This window comes from Miscanthus floridulus, chromosome 19 (assembly GCF_019320115.1).
Source record: "Miscanthus floridulus cultivar M001 chromosome 19, ASM1932011v1, whole genome shotgun sequence".
Taxonomy (NCBI): domain Eukaryota; kingdom Viridiplantae; phylum Streptophyta; class Magnoliopsida; order Poales; family Poaceae; genus Miscanthus; species Miscanthus floridulus.
In genome coordinates this window covers 38,673,124-38,693,199 of record NC_089598.1, presented here as the reverse complement: position 1 = coordinate 38,693,199, position 20,076 = coordinate 38,673,124, and the positions used below count along the sequence as shown (strand labels likewise).

The 20,076-nt window shown below is 44.5% G+C and overlaps 1 pseudogene; it reads right to left on the bottom strand.

The window, feature by feature from the left end:
* Positions 1-17,009: 17,009 nt before the first annotated feature.
* LOC136525910 (LRR receptor kinase SERL2-like) lies at positions 17,010-19,030 on the bottom strand (annotated as a pseudogene).
* Between the last annotated feature and the right edge of the window lie 1,046 nt (positions 19,031-20,076).

Here is a 20,076-nt window from a genome sequence, read left to right as displayed (position 1 = left end):
AGCAAGCGCATAAGCGGTGGTCTAATCAACCTAAGCACTTCGCAAAGCACCTACGCTAATCACCTAATGAAACACTAAGCACTTAGCAAGTGGAGATCACTAAAATGGTGTATCAACACCCTTGGTATATTTTTTCAGCTCCACTCTTCTCAAATGGCCGGTTGGGGGTTGTATTTATAAGCCCCACTGAGAAAGTAGCCGTTGGGGTCGAACTCCCGCAATTCTGCTACTGACCGGACGCTGAGATCGTCCTGACCGGACGCGTCCGGTCGTCCCGACCGTTGCAGCCGTGAACTACCGATCGGACGCCGCCAGCGTCCGGTCGCCTGCCACCGGACGCGTCCGGTCGCAGTTTTGCGCGCCTGGAACCTCTCTGTACTCAATCGGACGCCGCGTTTCTGCGTCCGGTCGGTTGCCGCCAGCGTCCGGTCCTCGCGTCCGGTCGCCTGTCTGCCAAGCCACCGGTCCAGCGTCCGGTCGCGCTTCCAGCGTCCGGTCCAGCGTCCGGTCGCCTCTGCGAGCTCGTTTCTTCGTGATCTTGCGTACGGCTTGGTTCCAATCTTCATGCTTGGACTTTGCTTGATATCTTGGGTCTTCACTTGTGCTTCTAAGGTCTTGCTTGAGGTGTTGATCATCGGATCATCACGTCGCCTTCGTCCAAGTCATGTCTTGCACCCTATTGAACTACAAAATAAACACTTGCAAATTCATTAGTCCAATTTGGTTGTGTTGGTCATCAAACACCAAAATCCAAAGTAAATGGGCCAAGGGTCCATTTTCCTTACAATCTCCCCCTTTTTGGTGATTGATGCCAACACGACCAAAGCAAGCAAATAAATAGAATTTGGAAGTTAAAAACTACCTACTTGCTAGGTTGCAATGCAAAGGGCAAGGTTATATGGTACTAATTGACAGATACCAATTAAAACTTTACTTAAAAGCATGTCTTGCCCTTGCAAATGTCCCCATGTGAAATTGTGGATTAAAGCCTATCTAAAAAAAAGTCTCCCATTACTTAGACTAATCCATAATTCACTTTCCTCCCTTTCTCGGACCATTACCACTTGTAGACATCAACTTGATGCTTGCCTTTGGTCCTTCAAATTCTCCCCCTTTTGCATCAAACACCGAAAAGGAAGACATTAGTAGCACAAGGGAGGGTCAAATTTCGTGATCCTTTGTATATAGAATTGGATAGATCACAAAATTTGACTCTCACATTATATAGACTAAGCTCCCCCTAATTATATGCATACATATGGTAGAAAGCAAAGCGTATGCATAATTAGCAATTTATTGCACAAGAGAGTTTAATCTATATAAAGCATGAAGAAAGCATATAAATATGAAATGAAATCAACATGATGATGCCAATTGAAGAATGATGCTTAACTCCGGGGACTACAATTTCCTTACAATGAGACTACTACACATGTGATAGGTTTGAAAAAATTGATATCATTTGAAAAAGTGTTAGTCTCAAAGCATCCAAGTTGTAGAAATACTCCCCCTAAATATGTGCACACAAATAGAGAATACATTGTAGAAATCATGCACATTGATTTTAGAATTAAAAAAATACCACTTGAAAGATGACATCTCATGAATGTGAGAATCATTTTCAAAAAGATATCCAGGAGAGATTATCTACAATTTGGACTTTGGCACGTATTAGATGAACAAAAGTAAGACAAGCTATGTGCCGTGCTTGTAAGCAATTTTAAACCATGTAGGTTTGCTCCAAGGGTTAAAAAAAATGAGACCGAGCAATCCTACCATAAGATATACCTAGTGTATGCATGATAAAAGATATAAGCATGCAAAAGCAAACCTAGGCATGAAAAGTAACTAGATGCTTAAAGATACCAATTGTAGGAAAAACTAATTGCAAGATGTACCAATTTAAAAGCAATAACATCTAGTTACCTAACATGGGAAGGGGAATTTGGGTCCATAGTATTCACTAACCCACTTGGCAATGATTTTGTCCATCATGATGCACCCCATGAAATTCACCCATACTTTGCCAAGTCTCCAAATTCTCCGTGGTCTGACGGACTTCTTACTTCCCTTTCGGGATCCAAACCTTCTTGGTGCTCTTCATGTTGGAAATGATTTCCTTTGGCACCCAAAAGCGTTTGATCCCATTGTTGGCTTGCTTGTTCACCTTGATGGCCACCACCTTGTCATTTTTCTTCTTCTTCAAGAGATAAGGTGTGGAGGCCTTCTTGTCCACCTTGTTGGTGTAGGTGTTGGAGAGCTTGCTTGTTTGCTTTTTCTCCTTCTTCTTTGCTCCTCCCCCATTCTTCACCTTGCATTCATAGGACTTGTGGCCTTCTTTGTGGCACACGTAGCAAACCACGATTTGTCCTTCATCAAGCTTCTTCACTCCCTTGATGGTGTTATCTTGATGAAGTTGGGTTTGCTTTGCTTTGCCTTTCACTTGAGTCAAGTCCTTGGTGAGGCGAGCTACTTCTTGCTTGAGTTGCTCATTTTCTTTTGCAACCTCTTGTGTGCATGTATCTACAACCACTTTCTCAACACAAGCTTGGTTGCACAAAGGTGAGTTTAAACATAAATCATTGCAAGAGGTAGATGCATCCTTTTTAATTATGTCATTTCTTTTAGATGCCTTGGTGGAGGTATTTTTGATGGCCTCAAGATTAGCAACTTTATTTGTTAGCTCATCACAATGTTTGCACATGATTTCCATTTTTGCAAGCAAACTTTGATAATCATTTTGTGAGCTAGCTAACTTTTCTTTTAATTTTTCATTTTTCTTTTCAAGTTGCTTATCATTAATTGTGCATGCACTTGTTGTTGCACTAGCCTCAAGTTGCTCAATTTTAGTAGATAGTTCAACATTGAGATTTGCAAAGTTTTCATATTGTTCAAGCAAATTCTTGTATGCTTCTTGTGAACTACCTAGCTCTTCTTTTAAAGTTTTGAGCTTCTTTTGTTGACTAGTGCAAACTTTAGCATATTTAAGATTTTGTTGCACAATTGTATTGTAAGAAGGCAAATCATCATCACTATCACTCTCACTAGAGGATGAGCTTTTGTTACCTCGTGCCATAAGGCACACACGAGAAGAGCTTGATGATGAGTGCTTGTGACCTCGTCTCTTGTGATGGTTTTCTTCTTCACTTGAAGAATCATCCCATGACCTTATTGTTGTGAGGGCTTTGTTCTTGCACGCCTTCTTCTTTGTCTTGGGTGTGGGTTTATTTGGACAAACTTCCACAAAGTGCCCCATCTCGCCGCATCCGTAGCATCCTCTCTTTCTTTGCTCATTTCTTTGATTGGTGAAAATAAGATCTTGAATTTGGATGGGCACACCCTTGATATTGAGCCTTTGGATCATCTTCTCCACCTTGTTGATTAATTTGATTGATTCTTCATCAAGGTCGGAGGTGGAGGAGGAAGATTGATCATCATCACTTGATTCTTGTTCATCATCATCATCATCCTCATCTTCTTCTTCTTCTTCACTTGAGGAGCTTGAGCTTGAGCTTGACTCAACTTTCTTGCCCTTCATCTTTTTCTTTTCGCTACAAGCGAGAGCTTTGCCTTTGCTTGATGATGATGCTTCTCCTTGACCCATCTTACGTGACATTTCAAATGCCACTAGCTTGCCAATGACAATGCCCGGGGTTATGGTGCTCAAGTTCTCCATGTTGTGAACGGAGATGATCTTCCTCACGATGTCCGCATCATCTAGCTTTAATAATCCTATTGAATAGAGCTCATTGATAATTAGATTCAATCGAGAATACATATCACGAACAAGCTCATCATCATTCATAGCAAAGGAATCATAATTTTGTTTAGCTAGACAATGTTTTTGCTCACGGATATTACTTGTACCGTCATGGAGCTCTTGAAGTTTTAACCAAATTTCATGTGCCGTATTTAAGGTGAACACTTGGTTAAACACATCCATGCTAAATGATTCAAACAAGCAATTCTTAGCTCTAGCATTCAAATGCATTTCTTTTTCATCACTCTTTGTGGGTTTTTCGGGATTCTTGATGGGTTTCATCCCGTCACGAGTGACTCTCCATACACCCAAATCAACCACTTCAAGGTGGCAAGCCATTCTAGCTTTATAGTATGGGAAGTTAGTGCCATCAAATTGTGGAGGCCTAGCGGTATCCATCCCAACCACTCTACAATAGCGTCGGCTCAACGGCGGTTAAGCCAAAGGTCCAAATATGAGCCAACCGGCTCTGATACCACTTGTAGGACACGTGGACGCCTAAGAGGGGGGGGGTGAATTAGGCAACTTAAAATTCTAACTCCAAATTATGGCCTCTTTTTCTACCTCTAGCAAAACCTATGAAAAAGATAATCTATCTAGATGTGCAACAATGGTTTTGCTAGTGTGTTGCTATCTCTACCGCAAATGATAATAAAATGATCAATGTAAATGCGGAAGCTTAAAGAGCAAGGTAGAGATATGCAAACTCCCATCGACGACTTCGGTATTTTTACCGAGGTATCGAGAAGCGCGCAAGCTTCCCCCTAGTCCTCGTTGGAGCTCCTCTCAAGGAATCCCTCGCAAGGGCCAAGCTCCCGGTCGGGTAACTCCGTGGATAGCCTTGGGCCTTCCCCACGCGTAAGTGGGTCTCCGATGTGCCTTCCGGCAAGCCTCTCCCGGATGCTCCCCGCCGTCTTCACTATCAAGCTTTCGGCCGAAACGCCGCGGGCCTTGTTCCCTTCGGTACACGGTGGCGGCCGCACCACAAACGCGGTTGGTGCGATCTCGCAAGACTTCAAGCCCCTCCAATGTACAACTCTTGTGCTCGCAAGCACGGGGTGGCAAGAGGTATGCAAACCTCACTAAACACTAGGCATACACCTAGAGCAAGCGCATAAGCGGTGGTCTAATCAACCTAAGCACTTCGCAAAGCACCTACGCTAATCACCTAATGAAACACTAAGCACTTAGCAAGTGGAGATCACTAAAATGGTGTATCAACACCCTTGGTATATTTTTTCAGCTCCACTCTTCACAAATGGCCGGTTGGGGGTTGTATTTATAAGCCCCACTGAGAAAGTAGCCGTTGGGGTCGAACTCCCGCAATTCTGCTACTGACCGGACGCTGAGATCGTCCTGACCGGACGTGTCCGGTTGTCCCGACCGTTGCAGCCGTGAACTACCGATCGGACGCCGCCAGCGTCCGGTCGCCTGCCACCGGACGCGTCCGGTCGCAGTTTTGCGCGCCTGGAACCTCTCTGTACTCAATCGGACGCCGTGTTTCTGCGTCCGGTCGGTTGCCGCCAGCGTCCGGTCCTCGCGTCCGGTCGCCTGTCTGCCAAGCCACCGGTCCAGCGTCCGGTCGCGCTTCCAGCGTCCGGTCCAGCGTCCGGTCGCCTCTGCGAGCTCGTTTCTTCGCGATCTTGCGTACGGCTTGGTTCCAATCTTCATGCTTGGACTTTGCTTGATATCTTGGGTCTTCACTTGTGCTTCTAAGGTCTTGCTTGAGGTGTTGATCATCGGATCATCACGTCGCCTTCGTCCAAGTCATGTCTTGCACCCTATTGAACTACAAAATAAACACTTGCAAATTCATTAGTCCAATTTGGTTGTGTTGGTCATCAAACACCAAAATCCAAAGTAAATGGGCCAAGGGTCCATTTTCCTTACAGAGTCTATGAAGGGTGTAGCAGATGAAGTGGTTGAGAGTGTGCTTGAAAATACAGTTATGGAGATGGCGAGGGATATGGCATGCGAGGTGTGTTTTGAAGAGGATGCTCCCGATGTCTGGGAGTTCCAACGCCAAGGGTCAACTTGATGTCTATTTTTTATCGATGTAACATGTGTTGTTGTATTTGTTGTAAATTTGGCGTGTTGTTGTGAACCTCTTTGAGGGTTCCAATCATTGTAAACATTATTTGGAGCTGTTTACTCAACGAGTCAGGATGTAGTGCGATTTTGTTGTCACTTTGGTTTGCAGCAACGCCCCCCTTTTCTTTTAGGCGAGGCTCATCGTTTATTGTTCTCAGAAACTTGACACGCAACGATGCCCCCCTTTCTTTCAGGCGAGGCTCGCTATTTTCCGTTTAATAAAACCTAATACGTAGTGACGCCCCCCTTTTGTTTCAGGCGGGACCGCCGCCAAAACCTACTCGCTTTCTGATTCTTCTTATCATACAAACCAACCTTCACCCGCCAAAACCTACTCGTTTAGGGTTTAGGGTTTATACGGCGGAGCACCGCCGCCCTAGAATTGCATTAGTGACCGAGGGGCAAGATTTAATAATGCATATTGTTCGTAGATTTTATGCATGTAAGCAAAGATTTGACGTACTATATATTGGTTTTGTTTTTTGAAGCTAGATGGCCGACCCGAGAAACATGGATGAGGAGGAGTTGATGATGAATTTGATCAACACTGGCACTCAAGTTGCCGGCGATGATGGTGCTAAAAATAACGTGCAAGAGGATGCAGATGACGGGAGTCAGTACTTAGCTCTTGAACAAAATGAGCAACAACATATTGGCCAAGTATATATTTTTTATTATTAGCTATATATATTATCATATGTCTTATGTGTGCTCATGACATTAAAAATAATGTTTATGTTTTGTAGCCCTCTGGATCGACATCAACAACTACAACGAAGAGTAAAAATGTTCGAGGTCCCAAAAAACCATTGGAGGGCCGCTTCATCATCTCAGAGTTTAATGTGGATACAGGCGAACCGGGGGGGGGCAAATAAAACAAAATTCGTGCACCACTGTGGTTACCTTGTACGGGACCGGCTCCCGATCAGTACCCGCGAATGGAAGAAGAAGACCAATGCTCCTCATATCAGTTTTGTCTCCGATCGTGACAAGACGTTAATTTGGAATGATGTCTTGGAACATTTCACGCTCCAAACAGATGGTTATGATGATATAATAGATGGTGATGAATTGAAGGAGCGAGTTAGGGATTGGGCAATGAAGAAGATGGCCACCCAGTTTTAGACTTGGAAGAAACACCTATACACGACGTATGTCAAGAAGAACATAGCACCGGATTTTACTGTCCCAGGCCCGATCTCAAAGCAGAGGCCCTATTGGGATGAGTTTGTACAGTACAAGACGTCGGAAGAGGGTGTGAGTCGGGTGATAAAGAACCAACGTAATGCCCAACAGAAGACATACCACCATAACTTGGGATCAGGTGGCTACCCGACTGCCATTAAGAAGTGGAACAAAATGGAAGCAGACCTTCTTGCCAAGGGTATCACACCAGAATCACTCGAGTGGGGAGAGCGTGCAAAGAATTGGTTTTTCGCTCATGGGGGAACACTGGACCAGGAGACAGGGAAGTGCGTTTATGGCGCAAGACTACAAGAAGCAGCAGAAAGATTGTTTTATGCTCAGAGAGCTACTGCTAGTGGTGCGTTCAGGCCCAACAGAGAGAAGGATGAACTGACATACGTCATCGGGACTATTGAACATGGTGGCCGAACTAGAGGCAAAGGAAGTGTCTTGTGGGAGCATGAATTCCCTCAGGACAGACCTTCCTACAGAAGCCGTCAGAGAAAGAAGGAAGAAGAGGCACAGCGGCTCTAGAGGTTGGAGGAAGCGGTGCGTGAAGCACAGGAGTGGGAAAAAAACCTTGAAGCAAGAATGCTGGAGGAAATCAGAAGGCAAGTGCAAATAGCAGTGAGTGCAAGCAAGCAGACATCAGAGCTAGGAATCAACATTAGCCAATCTGTTCAGTTGAAAAGCAGCTGCGCTTCCACAGAGATACCAAATCAAGGGGACACAGGACTGCGCTTCCCTGTGGATGACATCACTGAACCTTGTACATCGTGTGAGCTACACATTCTGAAGGGGAATTCCACAATCAAGGTGGCTATCGGTCTTGTTAATCCTATCGACTGAACCAAGACACCAAGGATTCATGGGAATATAATCCAAGAAGGATATGCTACCATCTTGGTAGATAAAGCTGAAAAAGGTTTTAGTGATTTGCCTCTTGACATTCCTGGAGGTGATGGCGAGAAGACTCTAGGAGAAGCAGAGAAGACATTCATTCTATGGCGCAAGCACTACATCATCATTCCCGGGATGTCGCCTCCACCTCCTCCTGAACTACCTCACCATAGGTGCGGATGAAAACACTACATCATTAATTTATATTGGCTTAAATAATTAACAATCTGCTCATAATAATATGTCATTCCTTTTTTTGTAGCAGATCCTCCCCCAACCTAAATCCAATTATTCAATCGCCAGATCATCATAGTGCTCTGTACGATGACAATGTGTTGGAAGGCGAGGCTGCATCCACACCATCTCCAAGGAGGTCTCCAATGCCGCAGCCGCCACCTCCAAGGAGGTCTCCAACGCCACTGCCACCACCTCCAAGGAGGTCTCCAACGCCTCCCCCGCCCCCGCCTACCAAGAAGCCAAGTACTAGCAAGAGGCCAGCCCCGCAAACGAAGAACCAGTCCCCGCCGGCAAAGAAAGCCACCGTGAAACCAAGGGCTATTCCCAAAATAATATCTGAAGAGAAGGAAGAAGTAACTGATGCATATAAAAAAGATATGTCCAGATTCTATGACAAACTTAAAAAGAATCAAGAAACAAGGAGAAACCCGGAGAAACCGTACTTCTTTGTAGCTCCAGATATTCTAAGAAAAAAGGTGGCTTCTTACCAGCAACAACAGCGGGAATCTCGTAAGCCGTCCAAATCAATGTTAACGGACTATGACCGTACTCTCACCAAGTCAATTGAGGCGGTACAGAAAAAGAAGCGGGCAGGGAAAGGAGTTGCACAACTCGGACAACAATTGCACCAATCAGTCCCCCCGCTAGTTGTTGGTAATGAATATGGTTCGAATTTAGGATTAATGCATCAGGCAAACATACCTCCGGATGTCGATTTGGATCACCTTGGCGAATTTATTGATGAGACTGGTCTCGACCTTTACCAGATGTTTGGTGATGGAAACATTGAGAGTGCGGCGGAGGTTGATATTTGGAAGAAAAAATTTGTACTAGGCCAGAGTCTATACAACCCTCAAGCCTTATGTGATCTGGGGACGCAAATGTACCTGCTAAACAAGTGGTACATGCAGGCGTCTACCGGTGGAGACTTCTGCGTTGGTGTCAGAATTAGAGACGAACATTGGTTCCGTGGAGATGATGTTATGTATGTGGACTTTGCGGAATTTCATCAACTATGCCACCTGACCTCTCTGGACAAAGTTATCATTAGCTGCTATTGCCTGTAAGTAATAATTCTTTCGATCTATTATTAAACTCATCATATGTGTGTATATGCATATAAATTATCCTAACAAGTACTATATATATGCAGATTTACAATGACAGAGCTCAAAAAGAAAGACTGCAATGAAATTGGTTTTGTTGATCCCCATATAGTATTCAAAGACCCAGTTACTCCAAAGACTAATTGGAAGTCTGAGTCAGAGAGTAACCTCATGAACTTCTTAGTGAACCAACGCCACAAGAAGGATATACTATTTCCCTACAACTTCAAGTGAGTGTTAATAATGTCGATCATCCTTAATGGCTCATATGTTGATTCTAGTTAATTAATGAGTGTTATGCGTTATATCCTATAAACACATGCAGCAATCACTGGATATTGATGGGCATCGATCTGGTGAAAAGTCACTTGATAATCTATGACTCGATGAGAAAACCACAACAAGACTACCAAGATATGATAGATATTATCCAGAGGTAATTTTGGTATCTCTAGCAACTATATATACACACAAACATGATGATTAACTATATCTGATGACATGGCAAATTTTTTATTGGGCAGTGTTTGGAAAACCTTTATTGAGAAGCAACACATGGGAAAATGCAAAGCGCCACTGAATGTAATCCCTTTGAAAGTAAGTCCCATAAATCGCATCATCTTTATTAATTAAACATATAGCTTTCACCGGATCACCAGATTGGATGACAAATCTTTTTCTCGTAAAGTGGTGTATGAGGCAGGAACAGGGGAACAACTACTGTGGTTACTATGTTTGCAAGTTTATCAAGGTGGTCTCCCAAAGAACTCCTACAGAGAGACTCAAAGTACGTTAAAAATACACTATATATTCATTTAATTATTATTATTGATTGTGTTACTATGTCTTTATATATATATATATGTACATATATTAATTTATTTTCCTTTAATTCAAACCTGTAGGCTCGATGGTTGGAGGAAAAGGTCATACGGTAAGACCAAATCAAAGCAATTCAAGAGTCTATAGCCGGATTTTTTAATGAGCAGGTCATCGATTCCAAGGGCGAGTTCTACTTCGACCCAACACTGCCGTGGAAGCCAAGCTAGAGGATGAGAGGAAACTTGTTATATCACAACAACTGTAATGCAATCTTTTGTAATATATGCACATGAAATAATATAATATAAAATACACATATGCATGCATGCATGTAAATATATATATGATGCATGCATGCATATATATATATATATATATATATATTTCTATGCTTGAATTGTGTGATTTAATACGTTCATTGTGCTTGAACCGAAACATACTATACGCGTGTATAAATATATAATTAGCAGCGTACAATACGACTTCGAAAACCTATTTTGAAAAGAAAATAAAAAAATGAAAAGAAAAGAAAAAAGAAAAAAAAACCTTTAGTCCCGGTTCGTATTACCAACCGGGACTAAAGGGTGCCGGCCATCGTGGCATGTCAGGAGGCATCTTTAGTCCCGGTTGGTGTTACCCACCGGGACTAAAGATCCCCTTTAGTCCTGGTTCCTGACCCGGAACTAAAGGACCCCCTTTAGTCCCGGATGCTTGCTCCCGGGCGGGGAACCGGGACTAGAGGGGGTTACCCACCGGAAGTAAAGCTCTGTTCTCTACCAGTGCGCCCTCGCCCCATCCCACTGCGAGGAGCAGCTCACTGCAGTTGAGGATAGCAACTGAATTAATGGCAAAAAATTGAACACAGTGAGGAGCTTACTAGGAGCATAAGGAGCATCTTCCTGTTGGAGAGGAAACTGAACGTAGCAATGAGAGATGATGTTCTCAATTTCTCATCACTAACTAGAATTAGAAAGTTGCAGACCTCTCCACCATCTATACACTCTTACCACTTGCTATGTGAACAACAGCACGTGGCTACACGAGGCCGTCTAGTTGTGGGGCTGGTGAGCTCTTGCCCCCGTACCCCCCAACCCTTGGAGTGAGTAAACCCTTGGTGTAGATTTTGACATGCAATGTACTTATGCCCAGTTCACCTTCTAAAGTTGTCCCTATCACATCGAATGTTTGTTTACTAATTAGGAGTATTAAACCTATACTAATTACAAAACTAATTGTACAGATGGAGGCTAATTTGTGAAACAAATCTATTAAGCCTATTTAGTCCATGATTTGATAATGTGGTGCTACAGTAACCATGTGCTAATAATGGGTTAATTAGGCTTAATAGATTCATCTCACAAATTAGCCTCCATCTATGTAATTAGTTTTATCTTAATCCTCCTAACTAGCATCCGAATGTTCGATTTGACAATGACTAAAACTTGGATCCAAATACCCATTTGAGTAGAAATAGGCTCCTTTAGAGCAAGGCCGCATGTGAGGATGACACGTACTCTAGGCGTGAAGAAGGCAGCCAGTGTGATGCATGATTAGTGTCTGTGACCACTCCTAAATTATTGGTTTGCCCATGCATGTTGCCATGAGTTTTGATTTTGGTACTATAGTTGGTATGGTAATGGACCAATGCTCGTAAAAGTACTCAACTTTTCAAGCCAATGTTCATTAGTTACAAGGAGTACAAGTAGTGGTTACGAAGTAGCATGATCACGTAGCACTTTCCTGGTAATATTAACAACAACCTCTTGAGAATGGCGGGGATATATATGACGACTGTCAAAGTTGTTCTCAGCGATACCCTTCTGAAGATGTTTGTTTTCCTTTACGTATACTGGTTGCTGGTCGATCAGGGGCACTCTACAAACTGTAAGTAAGTAGCCAGATGGGCCGCAGAAATGCACAAGCTAACTATTACTCCACTAATCAGATTCACTGACGTTGCTCAAAAAAAAAAAGATTCACTGACAAGACGGTCGGGTGCTGGCTTCATTCTCACCAAATGTTGTGTAGGAGTACGGCTCAACGGAAACGTGTTGGACATCTAGGGCTCCTTTTCATTTTCCAAACGAAAAGCTTAGCCATGTCAGATCACCAAGGCTTTTGCCAATTTTTGTTTGGGTTCTTCATCAGTTCTTGAACATTTCGTCTCCGTGCCAGCTACAATGTCATCATCCAACATCCAGATTGTTCCGATATTCAGATAAAGTTTCTAAGAACTGATGAATTATGTCACAATAATTACAAACGGCAAGCTGTTTTTTTCCCGCTACCGTGCCTAGACACGTATTTCATTAAGTGGAAGTAAAAAACATTACAAGTGGCAAGCTGTCATGCTGAGAGTCGGCTGGAGCTTCAGAATGCAAGCATCGGATTCGTCTGTCAGACGGACCTGACAGCATGGCGCGACGTGGTGGTCTAATAATCGCCATATTAGTCTCGGGCCACCAGATCGAGCATGATTTTAGGTCGATATGTCATCAAGGCTAATCATGCATATGATTTTAGGTCGATATGTCATCAAGGCTAATCATGCATATCCCAAGTATTACATGATTAGCCTGGTCAAGCCAGCAGATCATCAAGGCTTGGTCGCTTGTTTTGGTTGTTCAGTTCTCAGTCTGGCTCTGGCCCTTTATTTGTGGATATATTATTACATATGCCACCGTCTGCGGCAGTGTCATCATCCAGCACGTCCCAAACTGCGTGATATTCATACAACCGTGTAATTAAAATTGCATGATGAAGAGCTTCAAATTAAAAATGCGTCGGGTTCTTGCAGGGAATTACCCATTTTTCATTTTTGGAAGAAGGGGCAGCAATTATCCATTTTTCGTTTCGGGAAGAAGGGCAATTATCCATTTTTGGAGCCGGAATCTATCCGATGGAGCTGACAATATGGCGCGGCGTCGCGATACATGATCGAATCAAGTTCAGTCGGGGCACCAAACCACACTACACTACTCTAGTCTCCATCCATCTACTCTACATGACAGCAAAATTAATTAATCGTCTCGGAGGAAGGACGATATACCGAATCAAAGTACACCTAGCAGACAACGCCGACAGATTTTTTATTCTTTTTTAGAAGAAGAGGCCTAGCTATCTTTCTTGTCCATCTCGTCGTGGGAGAAGAAGCGTCCACGCTGACGCCCATGAAAACGTTGTTCCACCTCCATCCATGGCACAGTTTGGCACTTTCCACGAACCGAGAACGTCGGTGCGGGCTGCCACGTACGAAGCGAGATCCTCCCGCGCACCGGCCCGAGGCCCAAACCGTGGAGAAGCTTGGAACTGCTGGCACCTGACACAAAACATCGTCGGAGCAAGGCTAATAATACAAACCACAAGGATATCTATGGTTTTATCTTAGTCCATCCATATAATAGTTAGCTCTTCACTATTAATATATGATCTACTTGTCTCTCTCGTAAAGCTTTTTGGTTCTTATGTCTAAATCAGCTATAAACTTATAATCTATTTCTCTTCTCTCTACTTCACCTCAGCATTCAGGCCGCTATTATACCTGCTCTCGGACGAGGACGGAGGCGCAGCAGAGCAAAACCACGACAACGCACACGCAGCGGGTCAAAGACATTGACAGGCTACCCGATCGCACCACCCCGCACAGTGAGTGCAGCTTGCCGTGGCCGGCAGGTACGGCGTGGGAGTCGACGTCGCCTCGCGCGGCGCGGGTTGTGCGCGTCCTCTGGGAGTCTGGGTCGTGTCGACGCCACCGTCCACTGCCGTTGCTTCCCGAACCGGCTAATAATTAATTAATCGGCCATCGGTGCCCGCCTGCCCGGGCTATCGATGGAGCACGCACGTACGGTTCCAAGCTAGTGACACTACTGGGTCGGTGCATTGTGCTGTTCCGGCGATGCTGGAATACGAGCCCGCGGTGTTCGGAGGACCGCATCCAGCTTGGTCGTCAGGTACTTCTTCCCTGCCGGGCCGCCGCGCTAGCTGGGGACAGACAACCCAATAACCTCAGGTTGTCCTCGCCTCCTTAGTAGCTGCACTGGATTTGGTTATCCAGGCTTCCGCCACTAGCTTGCTAATGCCGGTACTAAAGAATCTGTCTAGGTGAAATTTATTGATTTTGGACTCTCCTAACAACTAAATTTTATCCATGTATTTACACTGTCTTATTACTATATTTACAATGTTTTTTCAGCGTAATTTATTCGGCAGAGTGATGTAATTTGAGATAACACAAAATATATGTCAATTTTTTCAGAAAAAATTACAAATTATTTTTATGGATTGCAGATATCATAGAATATATGTCAAATTATTCATAAATTGTTCACAAATTTGAGAATTACAAATTGTTCACAAATTTCAGTGGGATCCACCCTCCCCAACCTTATCCCTTCCCTTCCCTTCCGTCTTCCGTGAGCGAACGAACGAATGAGGGAGGCAACGTACGAGACTCAGGTCACCGCGCTCGCCCTCATCGTCGTCGGCCGCCGATGAGACACCTCGAGGTTGCCACGCTCGCCCTCCTCGTCGCCCACCGCTGGCCGCGCGCGCCACGCGCCCGCCATGGCTGCACAGCCGCCATGGCTGGGGCCACGAACTCCGAGGCCGGCCGTGCCTGCTGCCTCGCTGGCCTTCGTTGGCCATGCCGCCTCGCCTGCTCACCGGCCGCGCCCCCTGTGCAAGCCCCATGCACCTGTCATGGCCGTCCGTGCCAGATCAGACAGCCCAAAAATCGGTTGTTGGAAGAAGCCAATTCAACTGGTTGAGGTTTAGCAATTCTCTATCTAAAATGCTCAACGAAGAATTTCAATCCTAGTGTGCTGATGACTACTGACATCTGCGAAATCTAGATCATGTACTAGGCTTATCTTGTATCTTGTGTTCACTTTGTTTTCCTGAGAAACCACTACACCATGACACACATTTGCCTACACTTATGTGTTGGCAAAAGGCAGGTTTGGACGATATATTATATGTTGGCAATTGTATATCGTTTTAATGTCTAATCATCTGTCGGCAATAAGACTGTAAGACTACAAATTATCTATCGGCGTTTCTCTGCTGGCAGAAAAAAGTGTCGGCAAAAATTAGAAGACTTAGAAAGTGTCGGCGTAGCCTATACAGGGCAACTGTGCAAGTGTCGGCCAAGGAGTACCCGCGGGTTAAAATATCTCATCCACTCCTCTCTCTCTCTCTCTCCCTCTTTCCGTCTCTTCCTTTCCCGTAGCGCGCTCTCTCCCTCCCCAGCTCTCCCGACGCGGCCACGGCGGCGCCACCGCACCTCGGCAGCGCCGGCCCTCGACGTGGCGGCGACTGCCCTCCTCCTCCTCCTCCTCCTCCTCCTCCTCCTCCTCCTCCTCCACGCCCTCCTCACGCCTCGTGGCCGCGCGAGCCGACGGCGCCCCCCACCGGGTGTTGCACCGGTGCGGAGGGTGGCCGCCCCGGCCATGGCCGACAGCGCCCCCTCCTCGGCGACGCGCCTGGAGCCCGCCGGTGGCTACCGGCGCGGGTGCCACCCGACGCTGCCTCCTTCCACCGATCCGCCTGTGCTACTGTGGTCGATGAAACCCTAGCTGCCTCATCTCAATGACGCCGGATGCATCGCGAGCCACGACCGGCGCAGTCCGGCCGACCAAGCCTGTGCGTGGCCTCGTCATCGCCGGCGGCGGTGGCGCCTTACCTCGCCCGCTGAATCTGGCGGCACGTCACCCTCTTCCTCTCCTCCTTGGTCTCCTAACTCCTCCCCTAGATCCTCTCTCCCTCCACCTTTTCCCCTTTGTGCAGGTGAATGGCGGCGTTGGCTAGCACAGCTACTCTCTCAGAGTAGAATTGGGGTGAGAGGGCGCAGCAAAAGGAAAAGGATAAATTGTGAGACTGTTTTCCACCCTTCCACTTCCATTATATTGTGTAATTCAATTGTGCCCCTAATGTTGAACCATGCTGAACATATGTAAATCGGGTGTGCCAGGTTCTAATATTTTTAGCTTCGGTATTACATGCCAGAACAAGGTTGTGAGATACGTCCTCAGATTTGTGCTAAAGCTACAGACAAATTGTGGTGTGGTGTGCTTACCGGTTCTATAGGAACATTTGAGCAGTAGTCAGAAGTCCCATCAGATGCTGTACCAAAACCCAATTTTGAAGTTGACCTCAGCTTACATGCTGCGCCAAGTGACCCTTAAACATTCCTCCTATGACGCTGTAGCTTGCCAACAATTGATTTATTTGCTCTACATTCTTAGCTAAGTACTGCTCCAGTTTTATGTCCTTGGGAATGAACCGTGAACCAATTTTTATATATTGTTGCCATCTACAGTCTTGGGTTCCATCAAGAACACCATGCAGCACTGCTCCGGTTTTATGTCCTTGGGAAATGCTTTTTCCTTTAAAATCTTGCTTAGGCGCTACTAACCGTTGCTTGCTTCTTACCAGATGTGGTGCAGGAGAATGACCCGCTTTACATCGGAGATCACTTAGCGGTCAGAAAATATGGTTGATCTTCAATCTTAGCCTGTCAAAGACCTGTGGTTTAGGTGAGAGTATAAACGATTTGATGTGTTCCTCTTCCTTTATTGCCATCATACAATGTTCTGTTACATGGAGTCAGATATCCACGCAAAATATTTGCTATTTTCTGGTGAAGATTTTGTATTTGTATAGATGTAGGACAGAAGTTGAGTTTCAACAACAATCTGGGAGAGTTGACCAATGCACAGACAACATGGACACTTCCAAGCCTCTGCATTCCAATGGGAAAAGTTTTTGCTTTTTACAAATTATAACTAGAGTAATAGAATATAAAGAAAAAAATACAAAAAAAATATTACATTAGAAATTGGAAATATTGCTCTATGGTCTTATTCTACCAACAGTTACATAACCTGTAGATGTAGTAATGTACAGTTCAGCTGATTGAGATCTGCTTCGATTTCTGACAGGATGCAGCATCAGTTGCTTCACTTTGTAGTATTTACATATTCTACTGGGAAACAACTGCTGAATACTTCTTGCCTCAGACCGTCTCCAATGGTATCATCTCGGCCCAGAAAGTTCCACTGCTTGCACCAGCAGCGACGAGTCATCCGTCAGGTCAGAGTGGCAGCGGCTGAAGGAGAACTCGGGCACCTTGAATTTGTGTGACTCAGCGCGTTGTGACGCCTCCCACTGCTCTGCAAGGCCATCGCCTTCCAGCATCCTGACCACCTCTGACATTTTGGGCCTGTGACCAGGGAGGAACTGAGTACATAGCAGTGCCACTTGCACCATCTCCTCCAGCTCAATGCGGTCATATTTGCTCCCCAGGCCCTTGTCGACAAGTATGTCCAGCTGCTTCTCTTGGTGCATCTTCTTCACCTGAACAGCATCAATGTCCGTTAGCTCAGGTATGATCATATGCCATGCCTTCTCTATTAAGGGGAATTCCTAACTTTGGGAGGGTACTTATTATTTATTAGTTTACTTGCTAGTAAACTACTCCCTGAACAGCATCAATGTCCCTTTGGGAGTAGCTAGTAAACCTCTAACTAGCTTGTCTATATAATTGGAATTCCTCCCAAGGGTCAGAAACTAGAATGGGGCACTGGCCGGTGGAGAGGTACTCAGGAGCGATGTGGCCGACAGTTCCCCGCACAGCTGTGGTGACATGTGATTCACGGTGGTCTAGGAGCTTTGCAAGCCCAAAGTCACCTACAATTGCTTCGCAACAGTCATCTAGCAGTATGTTTGCTGCCTTAACGTCTCTGTGGATGATCTTGGGATCACACTGCTCGTGCAGGTACAGTAGACCTCGTGCTGCACCAAGTGCTATCCTCTTTCTGGTGATCCAGTCCAGTGGTGGCTTCCCTGTAGTTTAAGTTGGTGAAAACAAAGTTAATGTTTTGGTTATAAGGGAATCATATTCTTTGTTCTAATATTCTGCCCAAAGGAGAGGAAATGGAAACAGAACGAAAAAATCAAATTTCAAATCTTCTTTTGTTCTGCTTCTCAGCTTGGGTAGGTTCTGCCTTCAATTATATCAGGCAGTCACATTGTTTGGGAATAAAATCAAGCAGTCATGTTTAATTCCATATACATTTACTTGAGGAAATTTAATCTTCAACAAAGACAGGCGCGTGACACTGGTGACTAGTGCGTTCATAACTTGAAAAACTGCTTACCTTTCAGGCGCAATGCGACACTCCCATTCGACATGTATGGATAGACCAGTAGCCTCTCACTGGCGGTCATGCAGAATCCATAGAGTCTCAGGAGGTTCCTGTGCACTGCCAAGCTGATCATCTCGACTTCAGTCTGAAACTGTGCTTCCCCGCCTGCAGCATTACCATCTTTGAGCCTCTTGACGGCTACAAGACTTCCATCTGGGAGCTGCCCCCGGTAAACGATACCAAACCCGCCTTTTCCTAATATGTTCTTGCTGCTGAAGTTTTCTGTTGCAGCCTGGACTCCTGGAGCTCTCTGAATTGAAACCGCTTCATATTTCCGAGGTTGACGTTCTCTATGTGCTGGTCTGCAGTAGCCAATACAGTAAGATGAGGATCAAACACTGACCATCAAGATTCACGATCAAGGTACTTAGTTCATGAATTGATTAGTAACTTAAGCATTTTACTTACCATCAATGTTGAAAAGAGTCTTCCGGTTTCGCCTACACCTCCACCAGAATAGCAAACCAACGGCAAGGAAAACGAGGCTGATGAAGCCAGTTGTAGCACCAAATGCAATTGCAACTTTATGGCTCTTTGCTTTCGCAGGCACCAGAGTTCCTTTAGATAAAAGTTGTCATTAGATCAATTTGCTATCTACAAAATTATACTTGAATCTGTGAGATAATTGAGCACAAGTGTCCTTAATACAATTGCTAGCATCATGAACTGATTGACTCTGCATACCCTGTGTGTTATTCAGGCCGTAAGACATTGGCATAGGTAAAGACCCATAACACCTGTGATGATTTCATTCTAATGCAACGTACTGTGTTGATTTTTTTCCTCATGTTTATGCAGGACATCTGGTGTTACATACATTCCTTAATGCTAATGCAAGATGCTACACGAGTTGAACATGCAGGCTCAAAAATATGAGCTAATCATTCATGAAAGGAGCAGGGGCGGGAGCTGGACAAGGAGGCAATTGATATGCTCTGAAAGCTAAAGCTAAAGATATTGTTGGTATCATTTGATATAGCAAGTGTCAATGTTCTATAATAATGCTTTTATTTTAATGAACATACTGCTAGGCTAATTTTAAGTTTAGAGCTACTAATGATCAGTTAGCACAAGACTTGTAGTATATGTCTATATATATCTTCTAGTGGCTCATCTATATCCTGGACTTGTATATGTATGGCTATGTGTACTATGATCATCACTTTAACTTGCAATATCCATTTGATGTATGTATGGAATATTTAATATATTATTTCTATAAAATCAAGTGAATTTGCTCAATGTGATGCCTTCTCTACGAACAAAAGTGGATTTGTCAAATCATTCAAATTGAATTGATATCTATATTTGCTATATAGTTTTGCCAACGGTTTACTTGCTGATGAAGGCATGTTTTATAAAATGCTTGGAAATGGTTTCGCCAACATACAAACTGTCGGGAAAGGTCTTAACTGTCGGCGTAGGTCTTAACTATCGGGAAAGGGTTAACTGTCGGCAAATGTTTCAATTGTCGGCGTAGGTAGACCATTTGCCTACACATAAAGTGTCGGGGATTCTGTTAACTGTCGGCAAAAGTTTCACCGATGGCTGTTTCTAAACTGTCGGCAAAACTTTTCGCAGGAGGTTATCTGTTGGCAAAGATGCCCATTACCTACAATAAAAAGTGTCGGCAAAAATATGTTGTGTTATAGTGAACTGGCTTTGCATCAAACATTATTTTCTTAAAAACTGAGGTAAAACTCTCCTTAAAAAACTAAAATGCTCAACCTGACTACGGCCTGATTACACACTTGCACCCTAGTCATGCCAA